We start from the raw sequence: 23,486 nt of genomic DNA on the forward strand, positions 1-23,486 counted from the left end.
GCCTTCGCCATTCTCTACCAGTCTTCACAGTCTAGAAGACATAACAGACTTTAAATGCCTTAATATGCAGGTTATTTTTTTATTAATCAACCAGAATGTTATGATTTTATTCTTGTTTAAAGATGATGTGATATTTTGAAGTCACACAATGTTACAAGATACTATATATAAAGGTATTTAAATGAATACATGTTTATTCTGATGAAGTGCTGGTAGTCTAGAATTTGCCAAGTGTGTTTTTCTTTTGAGTTTTTTCAAAGTTGGCATGACAAATCCAGTGCTGTTTTTTTTTTTTTTTTTGAGTTTAACAATTAGAAATTAATAAATCTAATTATTTTGTGCACAATTCCTATTACTGGATCAGAATGTTACAGGAATAATACAACTGCTCTACAAGATGTGCTCTGACTCGTCTACTTTCACTTTCAGCTAAATGGAGCAAGTCTACAGGATAATCTAGAAAGTACAATGCATGTACTTTAACTTAAACTTTAAGCATCTCGCAATAACAAATGCATGCAAACAATTTTGAAAATGTTCACACTGCCCTATGAAACAAAGGAATTTAATTCCTCTAGTGGAAGGATGATTGTGGATTAGAATAAGTTTCTGCCTGAATATTTGTGATTCCCAGCATTGCAAGGTCTATTTGAGTCTTAAGTCAGATGTGGAATAAAGGAAGATCTGGTGAAGATCAGCCAAAGAGCTTACAAAGGTCTGTAACCTGTAGCCAGGGCTACTAGAAGAGCTCTGTAGAACTGAACCTATATGGAAAAAATGGGTATTCTTACCTTGCAAGATGGAAAACTTCATTGCAGTGCTCTGTGAATAAGAAAAAAAATAGGATTAATGATGGAAACCAAAAGTTGGATAGTTTCTTTTCTTGTTTAAAAATATACCTATGGGTTTATTTTCTGTAAGTTTTCTGGGTTTCCAGTACCATGACAGGACTGGACCTCATTCCTCAGTCAAAATATGATTAAAGTTCACCAAATTAATATTTTCAGTCTTTGATGTTAGCCAGAAGTGCCCTTTGTAGCACCTATAATATGCCCAGAATTGACTCCTTCTGTTACTCATATGATTGCAAATTACTTTTTAAGTGACCCGTTGCTCCTACTACTATTGGAACTTTCTGGGTATCTTTCTTCCAAACTGCCTTTGTTTTTGCATGCAAATCCTGATATTTTATGATCTTGTATTTCTCTGTACGTAAGACACTTTAAATTACTGAGTGTAGCAATTTCAAAGATCAATGCTACTTTTGTCTTCTTTTTATGGACTACTATATCTTGTTTTCTCACATCTGTTTTTTGAACTGTTGGTAAAGGGTGATCCGATGTGATATAAACGTCACCATTCTCTATAATGCTTTGTGGTTCATGTTTCCAATGCTTCTCCACTACTTCAATTTTGTACTTTTTGCACAATCCCTCTTGCCACATTATTATACCTTTAAGTATGCAGGCCCTATGCCATTAGTGTATCACACCGAACAAAAAAAAAACGTGTGACTGTTTCCAGTTCCGTTTTACAGGACTTGCATTTGTTTGTTTCTCCCACATGCTCATTGGACTTTGTAAACCAATGTATATGTAGTCTACTGTCCTGTGCTGCCATTATTAACCTTTCATCCTTTGGGTTCAACTCACCTCTTTTTAACCATTGCTGCATCAAATCCTGATCAAAATGATGTCGTTCCAGGAGTTCTCTATACTCATCGTAATATTTATGGCTTTTCTGCATTTCATTGCTTCTCATCTGATCCTTCTCCTTATATTCTTTCTTTTGATTTCTGGCAAATTTAGTTGTCTGATTTTTATATATTATTTGATAATCATGAAGCATATCCTTATTTTTTAAATTAACTTATTTAATATCCTTTCAGACCAGTCAATTACAACAAAACTGAAAGTTAAAACAGGAACAGCAAATTGGTTTATAGCTTGGACTTTATTCCTAGATGTCAAGGTTGCTTTCATATTAGTTTTATTCTTCTGAAGTATACCTTACTGAGTGTTATTTACATTTGATCATGTTTTACTGCTGACCTTTCATCAATTCCTGAACATTTATACACTCCTTCCTGCTCAAGTCACATTCCTGTCCAGCATTGATATGTTCTTGGTACTGTAATTTTCCTGCTTTAAATGTTACTTTTGCACATTTAGCAATACCAGACATCACTCATATCATCTGAGAAAGTTTTAACAACTTGCAGTTGTGCTTCCAACTAATCATTTGATCAACTATTCAATTTTAAGTCATCCACAAAAAGTGGATGAGAAGTCATTAGGAAAATTTGTTTTCTGGCAGCCAAATTATTATTGAGAGCTTATCTCTTAAGTAAACAGCTTAATGGATTAAGAGCAAGACAAAACAACAGAGGTGACAAAGAATTGCCCTGGAATATTCCCCCATTAAAGTTTTATCCCTTGAATAATAATTTGCCGTTTGTCCTGGAATAGTTACAAAGTGGTTTACCACTGTTTCATGGTCACTGTAATGCAACTGATCAATACAGGCTGTATCTAGTACATGTATAAGCACTCCTTTATCTAATAATGTGTAATGCTGTCAAATTCTTTTTGTAATCTATCCATGGAATACTTCTTCCCCTTTTACAATTCTCTATTATGTCTTTATTTAGCAAGAAATGATCCTTTGTTCCATATGCTTTTTTTTTATACCCTTTTGTTCTATTGAAATAATTGAGTTTTTTTCTAAATGACTGTGAAGCCTGGCTGCATTAATTCCAGTATAAAGTTTATACATAATCAAAAGGCAAATTATTGGTCTATAGTTTTTAAGATGGCTTACAGATTTTCTGTTAAGGAAAATCACTGTTTTACTTCTTGCTGGTGTCTCTTCAGGATGCGCATATAAGTAGCTCTTGCTCAGGCTAAGTCATTGCGTGAAGCTGTTAATATTTTTAGCCAGAAGTTATGTACTGCATCTGTGCCTGGGGGGGGGGGTTCCAGTTTGGAGCCTTTCTTAATGTTGCTTCAGTTTCTCTGGCCATTACTTCATCCCATATTATATCCTTTACAACTTTACTGTTTCTTTTATTTTTTTTCTATCCATTCAGCATCATTATTATGTTCCACAGGGTCTTCATAAAAATTTCTCCAAAAATGTGTCTAGATTTTCTTTTCTTGGTGTTTTTTTTTTTTTTTTTGCTTTGTTTCCCAGTTTTCTATAAAACCTTTGGGGGTCATTTTGTACTTTTCCTTTATATTTATCTGCCTATCTTCTAAGTCTTTTTCTGCCTGTGCTGATATCTTGAATTTCTTTATTCACAATACTGTATGACAGACAGATCCTGGTCTCTTTTGATGCTGTATATTGTTTTTATCATATCTATCTTTCTATGTATTTTGTTGATCTGTTCCCTCTTCTGTATTCTTCTCACAGCAATCTTCCTGTCTTAATTGCTTTATAATATTCTCTATTAAGTGTTTCCATGATGGAAATGTATTTCTTCCTTTCCTTTCCCTTCTCATTCTGTGCTTTTGTGTTAAGACTTTATCTGTTATTAGTTTAACTGCACACTAATATATCCTATTTACTTCTATTATATAACATTACTTTCTGTTAATAGTCTGGATTACTGTTTTCATCTTTTTTATCCAACTTCTAACATTTTGAGTCTTATTTACTTTATTTAATCTATTTATTTCATTGATATTAATATGTCTATCCATTTGTATTAAATCAAGCTGCTCTTCTGTAAGATCATTTTTTTCTAACCTGAGGGCACATTCTTTGCTCTCTGTTTCCTGTGGGAATTCTACAGAAAGTTCCAAAATGTTTTCCTCTGACATATCCTCTTCAGCTGAATCCTGGGTCGTTTGTTGTTCCTTCATATGGAAACTCATTGATCCATCACTCCATAACATTGCCTGCTTCAAAGTTGCCACTGTTTCCTGTTTCTGCCCGAGCTGTGTATCTCCAACTGAACATTTTTACTGGTTTCCTAGTGAAGTCTCCAGGTCATCATCATGTGACAAGTGAACAGATGTTTCATGTTCCCTGTTTCTCCTTTATTTGGAGACTCATTGTTCCATCATGCTGTGATGTTACCTGACTTGGATTTTCTATACTACACCTTTTTATTTTTTATTAATTAGTATTGCTTTCTACTTTACATAAATATTGCACCATATCATAGCCGGCCTTAGGCATAGGCCAACTAGGCAGCCGCCTAGGGCACCGATCTAACAGGGGCACTTTTCCAGCATTTATTTGCTGTAAGTAGACCAGGATAGGGGCACCGAGTGGTGTGGTGGGGGGGGGGTTCCATGCCTTTTGCCTAGGGCACCAGTTGACCTAAGGCCACTCCTGCACCATATAAAATCTGTTTTTCTTTACCATATCCATATTTCTTCTTCAGATGTCTTCCACTCCATCTGTTTCTTGTTAATTTGGGGACTAATTTTTCCACGATGCCATGACATAACCTGCGTTACACTTTCTGCACTAAATCCTCCACTTTGCAGATATTCCATAAATTCACTTTCTATTTGTTTAACTTCTACCTAACTAATCTCCTGTTCTACATTCCCTGCTTTGTGTTCATATTTTTTGTATTGTGAAATTTTCCATATCTGGGTGTCTTTGCCTGTATTTCTCTTTAAATATCTTTGGAGCTGCTTTTTTATATTGACTACTTTTTCTTTTCTCCTTTGCATAAATACTGCACCGATATCAGATCTCTTTTTCTTTCCCGTGTCCATTGCTCTTTTTTATACATTTCATAAATCTCTGGGTTTGGTTCTTTATAGTGTCTCACTTCCTCCATTAATTCTTTTTAAAGGTGACCCAACGTTTCTTTGTCTATGTAATGCTTTTCATGGATCTGTTGTACTAATGACATTTTTTTTTTTATTTTAAGCTTTTGACAGTTTTTCTTGTGCAAGTATTTTTCTTTCCTCTAATTTCTCTGTTAATCTTTTTGAATATCATCTTTCTGGAAATTCTGTTTTTTTATACAACAGTAATAATACATCATTTATACATCATACTCAGTAGTCCGCTCTATCATTTTTATTGCTCATTTTTGGCCTGTCAGTTCTTGTGATGTTTGTGGACAACTACTTCCTTCTTCAACAGGGGGCATCCTCTTCCTGAGCCTGCCCTAACCCCATTGCAGAAATGTTTCCATGTCTTGAGGATTCTACACTTTGTACCCAGCTGTCTTTTTTTTATTTTTAAACTACCTTTTCCATGATATATGGTACATAAAATACAGTCTATATATTGGTGCCATCTAGATGAGATTTTTTGAAAACAAGATCCACTAAATGAAGGTACTCACCAAGACATGAGGATCACTTCAGTTCCAGAAATACTACTCTTCTTTTCCTGCTGATTTCATCTCTTCATTTAACCCCCCTATATATAATGATCTCTTTTAAACTTCTCCAAACCTTTCGGGTTTCTAATACCATGACGGCAATGGCCCCTATTCCTCAGTCAAAGTACAATTGAAGTTCATGAAATTAGTATTGTTTCACACTTTGATGTCAGCCAAAAATGCTCTTTACTGCACCCGCAATGTGCCCAGTAATGACTTTTTCTGCAATTCGTATGGAGTTACATGGATTGGCAGCATATCTAAATATGATTGTAGACTCTTTTTTATAAGACCCATTGCTCTTACTACTATTGGAACTATCTGGGTATCTTTCTTCCACATTGCTCTCATTTCTGCTTGCAAATCCTAATATTTTATGGCTTTGTGTCTCTCTGTACACAGGACACTGTAGTCTCTGGGTCTGGCAATTTCAATGATCAGTGCTACTTTTGTCTTCATTTCTTGGACCACTATATATGGATTTCTAGCATCTATCTTTTGAACTGTTGGTAATGGGTGATCCCATGTGATGTAGACTTCATCATTTTCTATGATGCTTTGTAGATCATATTTCCAGTGTTTTTCCGCCACTTCAGTACCATAATGTTTGCTTAATTCCCAGTGCAACAGCCTTGCCACATTATTATGCCTTTCAGTATACAGTCCTTCTGCCATTAGTATGTCGCATCCAGCAATGAGGTGTGCAACTGTTTCTAATTCTGTTTTGCAAAACCTACATTTGTCTGTTTCTCCCACATGTTCAATGGACTTTGTAAACCAACGTGTACCTAGTCCCCTCTCTTGTGCCACTAATATTAATATATCATCTCTTGGTTTGAATTCGACTCTCCTTAACCATTCCTGCATTTGTTCCTGGTCAACATGAAGTTCTTCCAGATGTTTTCTATACTTGCCACTACATTTATGCATTTTCCACATTTCTTGCCTTCTCATCTGGTCCTTCACCATATATTCTTTCTTTTGTTTTTTGGCATATTCAGTCATTGCCTGTTTTTATCCACTTGTGGTTTGATTTCCATTCTTGCTTGACTCCGATATGCTTCTGCTAGATTAAGCAGGGAAGTCATCTTAGATGTTTTTCTCCTCATGTTTCAAAACTATCACTACATTTGCACCTTGTGAGGTCAGCAGATATGTGTAGATCCCATGATTGCAGATCACATGTAATCAGTTTCAAGGAGGCCCATCCCTCCTTCGGAACGGGGAAATATATAATCTTGGTATGCACTGATTTTTATAAATCATTTGGTGAGCAAGAAGCATCCTTCTTGTTTTCCTGACTAATCTATCCAACACATTTTGGAAGCAGTCAATCACTCCAAAACTCTAAGTTAGGACAGGAAGAGCAAATTGGTTTATAGCTTGGATTTTGTTCCTAGATGTCACCTCTGTTTTCAGGATTAATTTAAGTCCTCTAAAATACTCCTTACCATTTTTTTCATATTTGTTCATGTTGTATCATTGATATTTCATCAATTCCCAAATATTTAAACACTTCCCCTTGCTCAAGTACTTTTATATCACATTCTTGTCTCAAAATGATGATTTCTTGTTGCTGCAGTTTTCCTGCTTTAAAGGTTGCTTTTGTACATTTATCCAGACCAATTGACATTCTTATATAATCTGAAAAAGTTTTGACAAGTTGCAGTTGTACTTTCAGTTCCTCGTCTGATGAGCTATACAGTCTCAAATCATCGAGAAACAGAAGTTGAAAAGTCTTTACACTTGCTGTTTTCTAGGAGCCAAATTATAACCGTAACCTAAGATGTTAAGGTAGAATAGCAGTGGTGACAGAGACTCACCCTGGAATATCCCCCTTTGAATTTTTATCCATGGAACAATAATTTTTCCTTTATCGTGGCTTAATTGCAAAGTGGTCTGCCACTGTTTCATGGTCACTGTAATGTAGTCGATCAGTGTTGCATGTATCTATCTGGGACGCTGTCAAGTGATTTTTTGTAGTCAATCCATGCCATACTTAAATTTTTCCCCTTTTACAGTTTTCCACTATGATTTTATTTAACAGCAACTAATCCTTTGTTCTTTATGACTTTCTTTTATTGCCTTTTTGTTCTATTGCCATAACTGAGTTTTCTTTTAAATGACTATAGACTCTGTTAGCATCAATTCCAGTGTATTATTTATATGTCGTTGGAAGGCAAGTTATTAGTATATCACTTTTAGCGTAGCTTGCAGGTTCACTCTTAAGTAGGAGCATTGTTTTTCCTGCTGTTACCCAGGTTGGTGTCTGTTTGGGGCATGCATATAAATAGTTCTTAGTCATGTGCAAAACTTCATGCAAAGATGTTAATACTTTTAACCAGAAGTTAGGTACTGCATCTTGGCCTGCTGTTTACCAAATAGAGGCTTTTCTTAACTTTGTTTCAATCTCTGTGGCTGCTACTTCATTCCGCTTCATATCCTGTACCTTTAAACTTCATAGTCTTTCTTTTTACTTCTATCCATTTATCATCTTTGTTATGCTCTGTAGAATGTTCATAAATACTTCTCCAAAATGTATCTATTTCTTCTTTTTTTTTGTGGTCTTTCAGTTCCTTTTACTTCCCAATTCCCTATAAAACTTTTTTGTGTCATCAATAAATTGTTTATTTTGTACTTTTTCTTTACATTTATCTGGTATCTTCTAAGTTTTTCCACCTGTGCTGAAATTTTTAATTTGTTATTTGCGATAGTGCATGGTAGATCCTGGTCTGTTCTCATACTGCACATTGCTTTTATCACATTTATCTCAGTATTTTTGTTGATCTGTTACCTCTTCTTTAGTCTTCTAATAGTGGCACTTCTTGTTTTAACTGCTTTATAGTTTTCTATATTCGATATTTCTATAATGATATTCAATTTCTCCCCTTCCTTTCTCTCACTACCCTGTGTTCTTGTGGTAGAACTTTATCAGTTATTAATTCAGCTGCACAGTAATATATCCTGTTTACTTCTGTTATATCAGATGGATCTCTATGAACTGTCCTAATTACTGTGTTCATTTATTTTATCAGACTTCTGACTTTTTGGGTTTTATTAACCTTCTGCAGTCCTTTTCTTTCATTGATCTTGATATATCTGTATATGTCTATTAAACCCTTCTCTTAGCTTATTTTCTTCCAAATTGAGTGCACATCCCTTCTTTTCCATTTCCTGTGGGCATTCTATAGGAGATTCTGTAGCATCTTCATGTGGCACATTCTCTTCAATTTCATCCCACGTCATCTGTTGCTCTGTCATATGGGAACTCACTGGCCTATCCACTCCTCAACATTGACTGCATCTGAGTTTCCAGAGTTTCCTGTTCCTTCCCTTGTTGTCTAGCTTCAAGGGAACATTTATATTGATTTCCTGTGGAAGGCTCCAAATTATCTTCATATGGCACCTGACTAATTGCTTCCTGTTCCACTGTTTTCCCCTTAATTTGGATATCCATTGCTCTATCATCTTGTGGTGCTTTCTTAATTAGATTTTCTATACTGAATCCTTCACTTTGCAGGTTTTCCATAATCTCAATTTCTATTTCTTTAACTTCTCCACTACTAATCTCCTTTTCTACTCTTCCTGTTTGTCTTCTTATTTTTTGTATTGTAAAGTTTTCCATGTCCGTATTCCTTTGCCTGTATTTCTCTTCAAATATCTTTGGAACTGCTCTTTTTGCATTGGTTAGCTTTGCTTTCTCCTTTGCATAAATATTATACCATATTAAATCTCTTTTTCATTCCCTTGTCCGTATGTCTTCTTCAGATGTTTCCTGATAATCCTGCTTCTCCTTACTTTGGGGACTCACACATCATGCTGTGATATAACCTGTGTTAGACCTTCTGCACCAAATCCTTCACTTCGCAGGCACTCCACAGCTTCAACTTCTATTTTTTTTAACTTCTACTTTACTAGTCTTATTTTCTATGTTCCATCTTTGTGATATTATTTTTTTATTCTGAAATTATCCATATCCGGATGTCTTTGCCTATATTTCTCTTCAGATATCTTTGGGGATGCCTTCTTTATATTGATTAATTTGGCTTTCTCATTTGCATAAATATTTGAACATATCAAATCTCTCTTTCTTTCCCATGACCATATTTCTTTTTTATACTTTTCAAATATCTCTTGACCTTGTTGTTTATATTTTCACACTTCCTCAGATGCTTCTTTTTTTTCCAAACAGATCAAAGTTTCTTGATCTATATACTGTTTTTCACAAATCTGATTCATTAATGAATGCAAATTTTTATTTGAAGCTTCTGAAGGTTTTTCTTGCGGAAGTATTTCTCTTTCTTCTAATTTTTTTCTTAATCATTTTGTATATTTTGTGTCTGGAAATTCCGGGCATTTTACATAATAGTAACAATACATGATTTATTTCTTATCCTCAATAGTCCACTCTATCATCTTTATGGCTGTTCTTTTGCCTATCAGTTTTTGTGACTTTTGTGGACTGCTACTTCCTTCTACAATGGGTGGGGGGGGGGCATCCTCTCCCTGGGCCTGGCCTGGCCCCATTGTAGGAATGTTTCCATATTTTGAGGATTCTACAGTGTCATTTTTCCAGTCCTGGCACAACTGTGCCTACCAGGATTGGGCACTTTTTTCATCCTGGGTCTTGTGTACCCAGTTATCTCTTTAATTTTTGACCTACTTCTGTCCATGATATATGCTATATAAATATGGACTATTTATCAGTGTCACCTCTGTGACATTTTGTAAAAAACAGCTTCCACCTCATGAAAGTACTCACCAAGTCTTGAGGATGAGTTCAATTTCAGCACTGCCACTCTCAGTATTACTGACATTAGCCCAATGTCATGTGTTAGAAGGTCACCTGAGGATTGACAAAGTAAGAATAGAGTACTAAACAGATTTCCCTGCTTAGGAAGAATTAAAGAAGTTGAAAATGTATTTTCTCTTGCCCAGAATTTCATAAAACCATACCCAGTCCTGTTAGTAAGAGACCATTGACTCTGAAAATAGCTGTTCAAGGCCTGAAACTGTCCAGTATAACATATATAAGTCTAGGGAATGAGAACTGACATTTAAAGTAACGTGTAAATTCATTTAAGATTAACTCTGTAAAGCCAAAGTGGGCTGTTTTCATTTCTTTAAAAATAACCCATTGTCTTTATGTGTCTCTGCCTCTAATGTGGTTAAAGACCTGATAGTATGCGTGTGAGTGCGTGTGCTTGTATACACATACAGTGGATATAAAAAGTTTACAAATCCCTGTTAAAATGCCAGGTTTTTGTGATATAAAAAATGAGAGCACAATAAATCATTTAAAAACTTTTCCCTCCTTTAATGTGGTCTATAACCTGTACAATTCAATTGAAAAACAAACAAATCTGTTAGGGGAAAAAATATAAACAATATAAAAAATAAAAAATGTACAATACCCTGGTTGCATAAGTGTGCATGCCCTTAAACTAATACTTTGTTGACGCACCTTTTGATTTAATTATAGCATTCAGTCTTCTTGGGTACACACCTGCCATCAATTAAAGAGACTCTGATTAACTGCAAATGAAGTTCAGTTGTCCTAGTAGGATTTTCCACACATTTACTCAGTTGACTGCTACAGCAAAAGCCATGGTTCACAGAGAGCTTACAACACACCAGAGGGATCTCATTATTGAAAAGCATCAGTCAGGAGAAGGGTACAAAAATATTTCCACAGCATTGGATATATCATTGAACACAGTGAAGACAATCATGAAAAAGTGGAGGAAATATGGGACATCGATGACATTGCAAAGAACTGGACATACCTCTAAAGTTGATGAAAAGACCAGATGAAAACTGGTCATGGAGGCTGCAAAGAGACCTACAGCAAAACTGAAGGAGATGCAGCAATTTGTGGCAAGCACAGGTTGTGTACTACATGTGACAACACACTCCCCTTATTCTCAATAAGGATGGGCTATGGGTATTTTGCAGACAGAAGCCTTTTCTTACACAGAAAACCATCCAAGCCCAGCTAAAATTTGCAAAACAATACATCATGTCTCCCAAAAGCATGTGGGAAAATGCATTATGGTCTGATGAGACCAAGGCTGAACTTTTTGGCCACAATTCTGAAAGGTACGTTTGGCGCAAAAACAACACTTCACATCACCAAAGGAAAACCATCCCCATGGTAAAGCATGGTGGTGGCAGTATAATGCTTTGGGGTTGCTTTTCTTCAGCTGGAACTGGAGCTTTAGCCATGGTGGAGGGAATTATGAACAGTTCCAAATACCAGTCACTTTTGGCCCAAAACCTTCAGGCATCTGCTAGAAAGATGAAGATGAAGAGGAATTTCACCTTTAAACATGAAAATGACCCCAAGCATACATCCAAATCAACACAAAATGCCTTCACAAGAAGAAAATTAAAGTTTTGCAATGGCAAACCCAGAGCCCAGTCCTAAATTCAATAGAAAATCTGTGGGGTGACCTGAAGATGGATGTGCACAATAGATGCCCTTGTAATCTGACAGATTTGGAGTGCTTTTGCAAGGAAGAGTCAGCAAAAATTGCCAAGTCAAGATGTGCCATGCTGATAGACTCCTACCCAAGAAGACTGAATGCTGTAATTAAATCAAAAGGTGCTACAACAAAACATTCATTTGAAGGTGTGCACACACAACAAAGTATTAGTTTAAGGTGATGCGCACTTATGCAACCAGAGTATTGTACTTTTTAAAATTTTTATATTTTTTCTCCCTAACAGATTTTTTTGTTTTTCAATTGAATTGTACAGGTTATAGGTCACATTAAAGGTGGGAAAACTTTTGAAATTATTTATTTTGGTCAAATTTTTTATATCACATAAACTTAGAATTTTAACAGGGCTGTGTAAACTTTTTATATCCATAGTGTGTATATATATATATATATATATATATATATATATATATATATATACATACATACACACATATACATATATATATATATATATAATATATATATGTGTGTATATATATATATATATATATATATATATATATATATATATATATACACACATAGAGAGAGAGAGAGAGAGTGAGAGAGTCAACTCTTTATATACAATTGTTCCTGTATCTCCCTATACTCTTGGTACATAGGTTCATAGGTGTGTACTAGGCTAATGGCCCTGGAGCCTTTATAAGCTTAGCTCATAGGATTACTGTAGCATTGTGCCACCCAACCTTAGTTCCTAGTACTTCTGTTGAGTAGAGCCACTGGAGTGATTCCCGGGGTGAATTTTCTTTTTCCCATCCACTCATCAAGATTTCTCTTGAAGAGGGCCAGTGAGGTGCTCTACTTGACATGTATGGGAAGTATATTCCATAACATGGGCAGTCTCTGGGTTATGAACCTGTCCCACCAGCTTGCTCTGTTGATTGTGGTAATGAGGTTGAGGTCTCTGCAGCATGTGGTGTGGAGGGATTAGGATTTCTTTAGATGTAGCATTTCTAACAGAGTTGGGTTAGATATGGCTTTGTAAGTCAAGCAGAGATTGCCTCTAAGTAGGCGATATGAGACAGAGAATAGTTGGAGTTTTTTGAGTCTGTCCATATAGGACAAGTGTTCAAGACCTAGGATCTTCTTTGTGAGGTACTTTTGCGGCCTCTCCAGTTGTTGCAGGTGTCTGGTGAAGTACATGCCCAATGGGGCATTGTACTCAATGATTGAACTAATGAGGGAAGAGTAGAGACAGACAAAGACCTCTTTCTTCCTGGATACAAACCCCTTAGTAATGGGATGTGAAGTCTGAGTCTTGGGACATGGTTGGGGACCTATAGCAGGCTACGACCTGAATCACTGTCTTACCCAATGTTAGCTGCACCTGAAGTATCTCTGATGCATTATGTTGGGCTACCAGTCTGGAGGTACGCACATCCTTTATGAATATGGAGTCACCACCACCTTTGGAGCTTTGGTCATAGGCTCATAGATTAGTACTAGGCTAACTGCCCTTGCAAGCCATTTTAAGCCTAGCCAATTATCCCTTGTGAGACTCAAACGCTACATCTTGTGTTTGTAAGGCAAACACCTTAACAATTAGGCCACCCTTCCAACCCTCCAAGTTCTGGGGCCAAAAGGTGTGGAATGAGTTATAGCATGGTAGTGCAGGGGTGCTTTCTGTTGCCTTGAACCAGGTCTCTGTTACAGCACAAATGTCGATGATCTCCATTTTAAGGAGTGCTTCAGAGTGAGTGCATTTTGAGATTTAGACTTCTAGAGTTGAGCAGCATGACCCTCAGATTGCATTTGTTTGTAGCTGTTACAATGGTAATTTGGTCTTTGGAACACCACATCATCAAAGCTAGGGGCATTCCTTTAAAACTATTGTTGATTGGATAATTGGGCTGGTTTCTGTTTCCCTGCCTTTAATAGCCAGTGTTTTAACTCAGATAAACCTGTTTGCTCTAGCTGTTGTTAGCTATAGAGAGACTGACCTACTGCCTGCCGTCACAACGGTAACAGATATTCAGCTCTATCACACAACAAAAAGGAGAGTAAAAACAGTTGTACAAATTACAGAGATATCGGAAGTGCAGAAGACTATTGAAAATAAACACTTTGCTTTTTCCAATATCACAGCAGGCAGTAGGCCAGTTTCGCTGCAGCTTATAACAGCTTAAGCAAACAGGTATATCTGACTTAAAACACTGGCTATTAAAGGCAGGGAAAAAGAAACCAGCATAATTATCCAATCAACAATAACAGTTTTACAGGAATTCCCCTAGCTAGATTAAACTAGTCTGATTCACTTTCTGCCACAAAGAAAACGGCTAGACCTCATCAAAAGGTTTGTCTCCACTCCTGGTATGACTTCAGATGTTTATTGTCATCCCTACTATACATCAATCACACTTTTGACTGTTAGTCACTTATGCTGAACTTTTGTCATAAAGCTTTCACAAGTATTTCTCTAGCAGAGCTTATATAACATTATTTTTTCTGGGTCAGTTATACTGACTTGCATAGTATCTCAAACTATTGACTGGTTCCAAAACCACAATGTTTTTTTTTTTATATTGTAAATTAGTCTATCCCAAGTTAATAATAATACTACATATTCTGTGAAGAGGGTAACTAAAGTTACTTTTTCTTGTATGCTTGTTTCTTATTGATATCCATAATCATGCTCAGTGTTTTAACATTTTCCACCGAAAATAATGAACATTTATAGTCTGAGCTATCTGAATGTGTATAAAAAGTATACATGACAATTATCATAGAATAGTTCACCCATTCAGTGGAACTCAGATTTCTTCTTATACCAGTTATGGTTATTTTTGTCATTTTGCTTATTAAGTATTTTATACATAACATTTAATTTTGTTTTGCTTATTTATGATATATACACAGAGTGATTCATTCCATTTTCTGCAGAATGGATAGTTAAATTCCAGAATTTGAGGTAAGCACCTATAAAGATGAGGAATTTTATGGAGATTGGTACCATAGTCCAGATCACCTATTCAGCAGAACTGGGTTCATTTCTATTACTTCTGTTCATTAATTCTGATAGTATTTTTAACTTGTAAAATGTAAAATAAATAAAAATAAATAAATAAACTATAAATAAAAATAAATAAATAAACTTACTTTTTATTTATACATCTATTGATCACATTAAAGTTGTTCTTGTTGGTCTTTGGCTTTTTCCCGGTAAGGATTGCCACAGCAGAACTCCGGTCCGCTAATGATTGGCAGTAGATTTTTACAAAATGCTGAGGTGCCAGCTCGATGCCCAACCTTCAACGAAGGCATGCCTATTTATGCATGCATGTCTTTCGAACGCTACCCAACCACGGGGAGGACATGCAGACTCTACACAGAAGGCACTCCCAAGCCACACCGAGAATTGAACGGGAGAACCTCTTGCTGTGAGGTAACAACGCTACCACCGTTGATCACATTTAAGTAGTGCATGCAAATGGAAACTATTCGCATGAAGAATACAACATTTATAATCAAATGCAAGATAACCTTGGTGTGCCTTCATTTTTATTACAAATAATTTCATTGCAACTTCTGTTCCTTATCCTAAAATTCTCACTTATCGATATCACAAATTTCATGCTTGATGAGATATTAGATATGAGACACTAGGGCCCTTCTGAAAACTGGAGATAAAGCCTGAGAACTATGGTGTAAAGCTAACACAGTAGTTTCTAAACAACAGTATCAGGAACTTAAAAATAAGGCAAAAAAAAATAAATAAAATAAATAAAACAGGATAAAATAAAATTCTATCATAATATTCAAAACACATACCAAAAAAACTCTCAAAAACTCTGGCCTGCTATAAATTCAACCCTTCACCAACCCCAAACATTCACAACAATTCTGATAGCATAGCTACCATTTTTAACAAACATTTTACTGAATTTGTAATTGCCCTTTCCAAGCAGCAAACCCCTACTCCTGATACCAAATCAGCCAAATCTACAACTAGCAATCCCTCATTCTCTTTCTCCTCAGTTCCTACAGCCACTATAAAAAACTACTCCAGAAACTAAAACCTACTACATTTGCCATAGATAACTTACCAAGTGAATAACTCAAAATTGCAGCTGAATCAATAGCCTTCCCAGTATCAATCCATATAAATAGATTCATTCTAGAAAACAAGGTTCCTCAACTGTGGAAAATCTCCCATGTAATTCCACTTCATAAAGGGGGACCTTCCACAGAAATCACAAACTATTGTCCAGTTGCTATTCTTTCACCCCTTTCTAAGCGACTTGAAAGGTGTATTCATCTCCAGGTCATGAAATTCTTACTGGCAAATAACCTTCTCTCAAACACTCAGCATGGGTTTCGCTCATCGCATAGCACCACTACTGCTCTCTTATCTTTCACTAATACCGTAAATCATCACAGGAATAACAACTTTGTATTTGCCATCTTTCTAGACCTATCAAAAATTTTTGATATGGTCTCCCATTCCAAACTAATCCTTCTTACCATCTTTCATAGCTTGGTTTAATGACTACTTATCTGACCATCAACAATCTGTTCTATTGCAAGGTCTGACCATCAACAATCTGTTCTATTGCAAGGTCTGACCATCAACAATCTGTTCTATTGCAAGGTCTGACCATCAACAATCTGTTCTATTGCAAGGTGACCTATCTCCATACCTTCCTTTATCCACTGGTGTCCCCCAAGGATCTATCTTGGGCACTCTCCTTTTTCCCACTTTACTAATAATCTACATACAGCTGCTCCACATGGTTCTATAATACAGTGTGCAGACGATTCAACACTTACCTGTGCTGTCACTTCTCTATTAGCTTTTCTTTCACTACCAGAAAGAAATAAAAAATAGAACTACCTTTTATTTTACAATGCCCCACTCACAAGGCCATTTAACTCATCTCATGAATATTCAAGCCAGGCTTAATTCCTGAATCCAAACAAAACTAAATTGTTACCCTTCCGACCCAACAAGCCATTTGTCTCATGCCCACCATTTAACATAATAGCCAAAGACAATACTGTCATCTCCCTGACAACCCATATAAAGCTTCTTGGAGTAAAAATAGACAATAACCTAAAATTTGACTTACATGCCTCCCTAACAATAAAAAAGTCAATAAGAAACTTCAAAGTCGATATAGGCACAAAAGGTTCCTGACCAAAATAGTCAAAATGACTTTAGCACAAACCCATCTGCTCTCCACTCTACTATATGCCTCACCAATTTTAACTAATCTTAGGAAAACTGACCTATCTAAGCTAGAAGCATGTTATAATAAAATTGTTAAGTTTTCATCTGACTGACCATATAGAACATATCATCGTACAGCTTTAAGGATACTAGACTGGCTTGAACTTCCCAACATTATTCTTTACAACCAACTCTCTCTAATTCACAAAATTGTAATGCAACCAACCAGAATCCCTGCACTACAAAATCTCATTCTTTCTTACAGTTCCAGCAGACAACTTCACTTAAGAATTTACTCACCATATCCAAGACCAATAACACTGCAGAAGAATCGTTATTTTCTAGCTATATATCTCATATATGGAACTCTCTTAGTAACTCCATTCTCTCAATCTTGTCCACTAACCACTTTAGGCCAATACTTAAAGCTTATCTAAAAAATAAGTGGCTATGTTCCTGTACTAACCCCTCGTGAATGCTCTGATACATCACAGTATACCCCAACCATATAAAACTTCTTCCCCGGTGTTTAATCTTTTATTCCTACCAGCCTGGCTTACCTTATATCTTGACATAAGACATACTTTACAAATAGTACTAGCTAAGTTCATAGCCTAGGTTTTGTTGTCATGATGTAACAAATTTGTATTTTCTTATGTATACTACATTTTGTTTACTTTATACTTTATTGATTATAGTAATTTGCACATTAAAATTTAATATTACTCATGGAGATTTTCTCCCAGGACCTCCGCTGAAAAAGGACCTGTGTCCAGTCGGACTTTCCCGGTCAGCAAATGTTAAATAAAATAAATAAAATAAATATTTTGAGAGAAAAATCATCTCAACAATCATATATCTAGCAAAAGAGGAAAGGTAAAAAATCCAATTTTCATATCCGTCCATATATCCCTCCATAAATTCTTTACCATCTAAAGGCATATATCTGTTTTCTAAGTCATAGGTTTATTTTCTTTGATTCAATCTTATTATTACTTGAATTCAGAAATAAGTTATTCTTGTTAGGAGAAATCTTTTAATGCATTTACTTAGTTATAAAATTATATAGTAGTAGTCGTCCTTCCTTCAGGTATTACCCCTTAAGTTCTTTAAGTATCTTTTTGAACTCCAGCTAGCTCTGAGTTATAATCCATTGAATTACATTATTACCTTGACCATATAATTACAATGATGTCTACTCAATGACTATACTCATCAGATCTTAACTTCAAAACAACCGATACATAAATAATACATAACTCTGTCACTCATGAAGATTTCCCTCCAGCATATGATTTCTTATGTGCAACTAATAGATAAAATCAAAACCTGTACTGCTACTACAAGTAATCCATACATTGTGGTACCATTTAATCTGCATAACTGCTCCAAGACCTCTTATTCATACCTTAGAAAGATGATACCTTTACATTTAGTAACTTATTTTGCAGGTACTTAGAAGCAACTTCACCGCTGTAAATATTATAATCTAAGCAACTACAATTATGACTGACAGAACATTTCCAGTTTTCCTTCATGTAAGCATTCTTAACAGTAATTCCATCTTTGGCTTACCATGCCTACATATAATTACATGTCATTTTAATTCATTCTTAAAATTACCATTTAAGCTAGGCACTATCAATATTTTTATATCACAAATCTACATCTGAATGTAAAGTAACCCAATGAAGATATTGCCTAGGAGACGACAAACCAACTCTATTGGCAATTCCAAAGAAAAATACAAGTACCAATGTAAATAAAGCTCCTGGCATGCCATATATTCCACTCACTAACTTAGAGCAGTCTCCTTCATGGTATACACTTATATACTACTTTGTAGCCACATATCAACTCAAATATGGCAAGTTTAAACATTTTGAGCTGATACCTTCTAGCAACATATTTAAGAGTCAATCATTCTAGCTCAATTCCTTATAAAGGAAATACACCTCACTACCAGAAAGAAATAAAAAATAGAAATACCTTTTATTTTACAATGCCCCACTCACAAGGCCATTTAACTCATCTCATTTATATTCAAGCCAGGCTTAATTCCACCTTATCATGGCAGGGCCTACTCCTCTTGTGCCCTCCATCATTAATGTGAGCTGTTCCTCAAGTGGACATAGTCATCAACTTGCAAATTTCCTACAAGTTTGGTCATCATCTGCTATTATCTGCAGTTACTTTAATTTCCATTACATACATATATAGAACTCAGTGTTGTAGTCCATCCACCTCAGCACTTGAACACAGCAGTATTTAACCACCATTATGCCCCTACCATACACACTAGGAGAATCTACATCTAGATTCTCAAAGGACACCAATTTCCCTTAGCATACACATGAATTGCATTATAACTTATTATCAGTTTCTTCGTATTAATAAAATCTCAAAAATTCAAGTTACAACTCAACCTCTGCATGCAATAAAAATTAATTAGTAATATACTCTGTACAAAGGCAATTTCCCTTGAGAATAAAGTGTTCTCTTCTTCATCACAATAACGTTCCCTCATTCAAATATATATATATATATATATATATATATATATATATATATATATATATATATATATTCAAGTAATCACTATATAACTAGGTACAATCACTATGATTTCTAGAATAATCATTGCATTATATAAAAATCAAACAGTTTTCGAATGTTTCTAATCCTTATGAAAAAAAATCTAATAAAAGCACAGCATACCTTATCAGCATATCACATTTGACAGTAAAATTACATTAGTCTTAGACATCAAGAGATAAATTACCAAACCCAACTTGCTCAATTCAAGTAAGCATTACATAAGAAGGTATTGCCATTATGGTATGGGACACATGGTCATGGCAAATTACACAACATCAACATTTTCAAACAACGTACCTCATCCTTAAGAAAAAAGTCCAATACCTATAAAACTGCAAATGTGTGCTCACAATACACACAGATACCACATCTATATATTACAGTTGTATAACAGAGTTGAATAAACTAAGAATCCTTATATGTCATAAATGTAAGACATGGACTTAGTTACCTAAACGGACAAAATATTTGAGCATTGTTCATACTCAGTGTATAATAGTAGTTCTGGATTACTCAAACAGCATTGGCAGTATTTCTAGCCATACACTTTGGTTTTCTTTCTCTTCCTCAATACCATTTAGTATAACATAAAGAAATAACCTGCCCATTGCCAGCCCATCAAACACAAGCAAATTCATAGCAGTGCAAAAGAAATTCTTCAATAAAGTTATACATAGTAGCTTAAATTTTAAAATTGTTTGTCTACATACATGCATTATATTAAGAAACTGTGAACATTGTTCAGCCATTTAGACAGAGTAGTCTCTCTTCTGTCATAAAAAAAAATACCTTTACTAGGCTTCAATAGTTGATACGTGACATGCTCCTTGACTTATCAAGACTGAGACTTCACAAAATATTTCAGATCATCTGAATATTAGTGATAAAATTGATAAAGATACTTTGTAAGTTATCCATAAGTTTATACAATTAAATGGGAAAAATAATGCTATAACAGCATTTCACATTGGTTGCACAATTCAGATTATTCTTCCCACACTGGAACTCCAATAAAATACAATTTTTCTCTTTCTCAAATTGCACTCTAATGTTACTAGCTTTGAAGTAAGCAGTGACAATTTTACTTGAGAATTAATAAATTCTTCTTATGTGCCTTTTTCTTCTCCTTCTGTGACAGAATGGCATATGATTAATCATAAGTTAATATATCCACATTAGTGTGGCTCATGTTGACTTTAAGATTTAACTTTGACAATTTGCAGTTCATATTTCATAATCCATCTGAATATGTTTATTGAAGTTGCCCTGAAAGTTATGAAGTCATTACTCACCAATGTTGATAAATGACGTGTTTTCCTGTACTGATGTAACATTATGTGAAAGAAACTATAAAAGTCAGTGACAGTGATTTACAGAAAATATGTCTATTTTCCATACATCAACAAATATATGTTTGGAATCAAAAGTATGTGAGTCACATGTAGAAAGAATATTTTAATTAAAATGCATGAATTTTATTTTTAAAAAGTTATTTTGTGTGCATTTAGTTCAATTATAATTTTCAACAGAAATGAAACACACTTCCTTGAGACAGTTACCAAGGCTATAGACGAGGGAAAGGTGTTACACACAGCCTACTTAGACCTCGCTAAGGCCTTCGACACCATTCCCCATTCTGGTATTATAGACAAGCTCACCAGCCTGAACATAAACCCCTACATCACAAGATGGGTTGCCAACAGAACCCACATGGAGAGAGTTGCGAGAGCTAGGTCCGACTCTAAACCGGTTACAAGTGGCGTTCCCCAGGGCTCAATCCTAGGATGCCTCCTGTTTGGCATATACTTCTCAGAGATACAGGCAAGCACATGAGGACTATGGCTGACCAAGTTCGCAGACGACTGCAAACTAGAGGCTATAATTGACTCTCTGGCCGACACAGACATCCTCCAAAAGGGTCTCACTGAGACGGATACCTGGTGTCAAAATCATGGCCTCAAGCTAAATGCCAAAAAGTGCATAGTCATAACCTTTGGAAAAAACAAAGTACCCACAAACTACCACATAGGTGGTAGTCCCCTAAATATGGAAGATGTAATAAGGGATCTGGGGACCCAAGTAGATAGTAATCTCACCTTTGATAATCACATTGCCAAAGTGGTTAGAAAATCCTTCTACGTGGCCCACCTAATCACAAAAGGGTTTGCATCCAGATCAAAAGAGGTCATTGTGCCCTTCTACTCATCACTCATCAGACCCATCATAGAGTATAGTGCCCCATTTGGGATGTACCTTACAAGACACCTGCAACAGCTGGAAAGACAACAGAAGTACCTCACCAAGAGGATCACTGGCCTCAAACAGATGTCCTATGCAGCTCGACTGAAGAAACTACAGCTGTACTCAGTTGCATACCGCCTACTCAGAGGTAATCTCTGCCTGACATACAAGGCCATGTCCAACCCAGAATTGATTGACATGCTCCACCTAAAGAAAACCTTATCCCTTTGAGCCACGCACTCTAGGAATCTAAACCTCACCACAACAATAAATAGAACATGCTGGAGGGATAGATTCCAGTCCTAGAGACTTCCCATGCTTTGGAACAAGATCCCAATCTACATTAGGCAGAGCTACTTGCTAACACTCTTCAAAGGAAACCTTGATGAGTGGATGAGAAACAGAAAGTTTACCTCGGGGATCACTTCAGTGGCTCTGCTGGACAGAGGCACAGGGAACTAATCTAAGGGGGAGGTGAAAGCCAACACATTCTGGCTAGGCTTATAAATGCCTTTGGGCAGATAGCCTAGTACCTACCTATGAACTAACTGTTCCTGATTCACTTACTTAGTACAACTTTCCATGTGATTCATGCCACTTTAATCTAATTTTTCTATTAAGTAGGAGGATATCAGATTGGGCCTCACTTACGTTGTATCAGTATATTCTATGCTTATTTTGTATTATATCTCTGAAGATAAAACAATGCAGTTTAGTCAAGTTCATGGTGCAGAATATCCAAACTCAGAAGATCAGTCAACAGATTCTCCCCCCCCCCCATCTCATTTGCAAATTATCCCCAGCCATTAGTGCTCATTCATATTTTCTAGAGCTCCTACAATCATCCTTCTTAATTTTTGAATTTGAGTAGAAATTCATCAGAAGTCCTTTGGTTGAAATTACTCATCAGATGCTGCTTTTCAATAAAGGACCATATTAAGGAATCATGCATCTCAATGGATTTACTCTTACTTTTATTTAAAGACTGATCTTAATTTCGCTTACACATCTTAGGCTTTCTCCTTGTTTTTCCTGATGTTCTGACCTAGATTCTAGGACCAGTGGTCTACAACAGGTTTGAAAATCTGGTATCTGTCCACTGGAGGATCTTGGTCCATCACTCATGTATATATACATATTATACAAGGGATGTATTTCCCTAACCGCACTGTACCGCGATCCTCTTACATAAGCGAACGTTATAATTGTGAATGCACAGTCCATTCGCAATAATAACGTTCGCTCACATAACCTGCCAAACTATGAAGTATTCAAACATATGGTGTTCGAATAATTCATACCACGAAAACTCAGAACCGCGAAATTCAAAATCTCGCACACCGGAGATTTTGAATTTCGTCCTTCTACTCCACACACACACACACACACACACCTCCCTCCCCACACACAAACACAAGCTCTCTACTACATAAAAGCAGGGGGCAAGCAACCCTGCACCCCCTGGGTGGGGGGCTACACCCCCACACCCCCCCTACTTAAATATTCTCACTCCGAGGTCGCACTACATACAAACACACACAAAACACCACCACACAAGCTACATTTTCCTTGCACACACACATATCATAGCAACAAAACACAGTGAAACACACCACAG

This window comes from Protopterus annectens, chromosome 8.part1, assembly GCF_019279795.1.
Source record: "Protopterus annectens isolate FY-2018-M chromosome 8.part1, PAN1.0, whole genome shotgun sequence".
NCBI classification, from domain to species: domain Eukaryota; kingdom Metazoa; phylum Chordata; order Ceratodontiformes; family Protopteridae; genus Protopterus; species Protopterus annectens.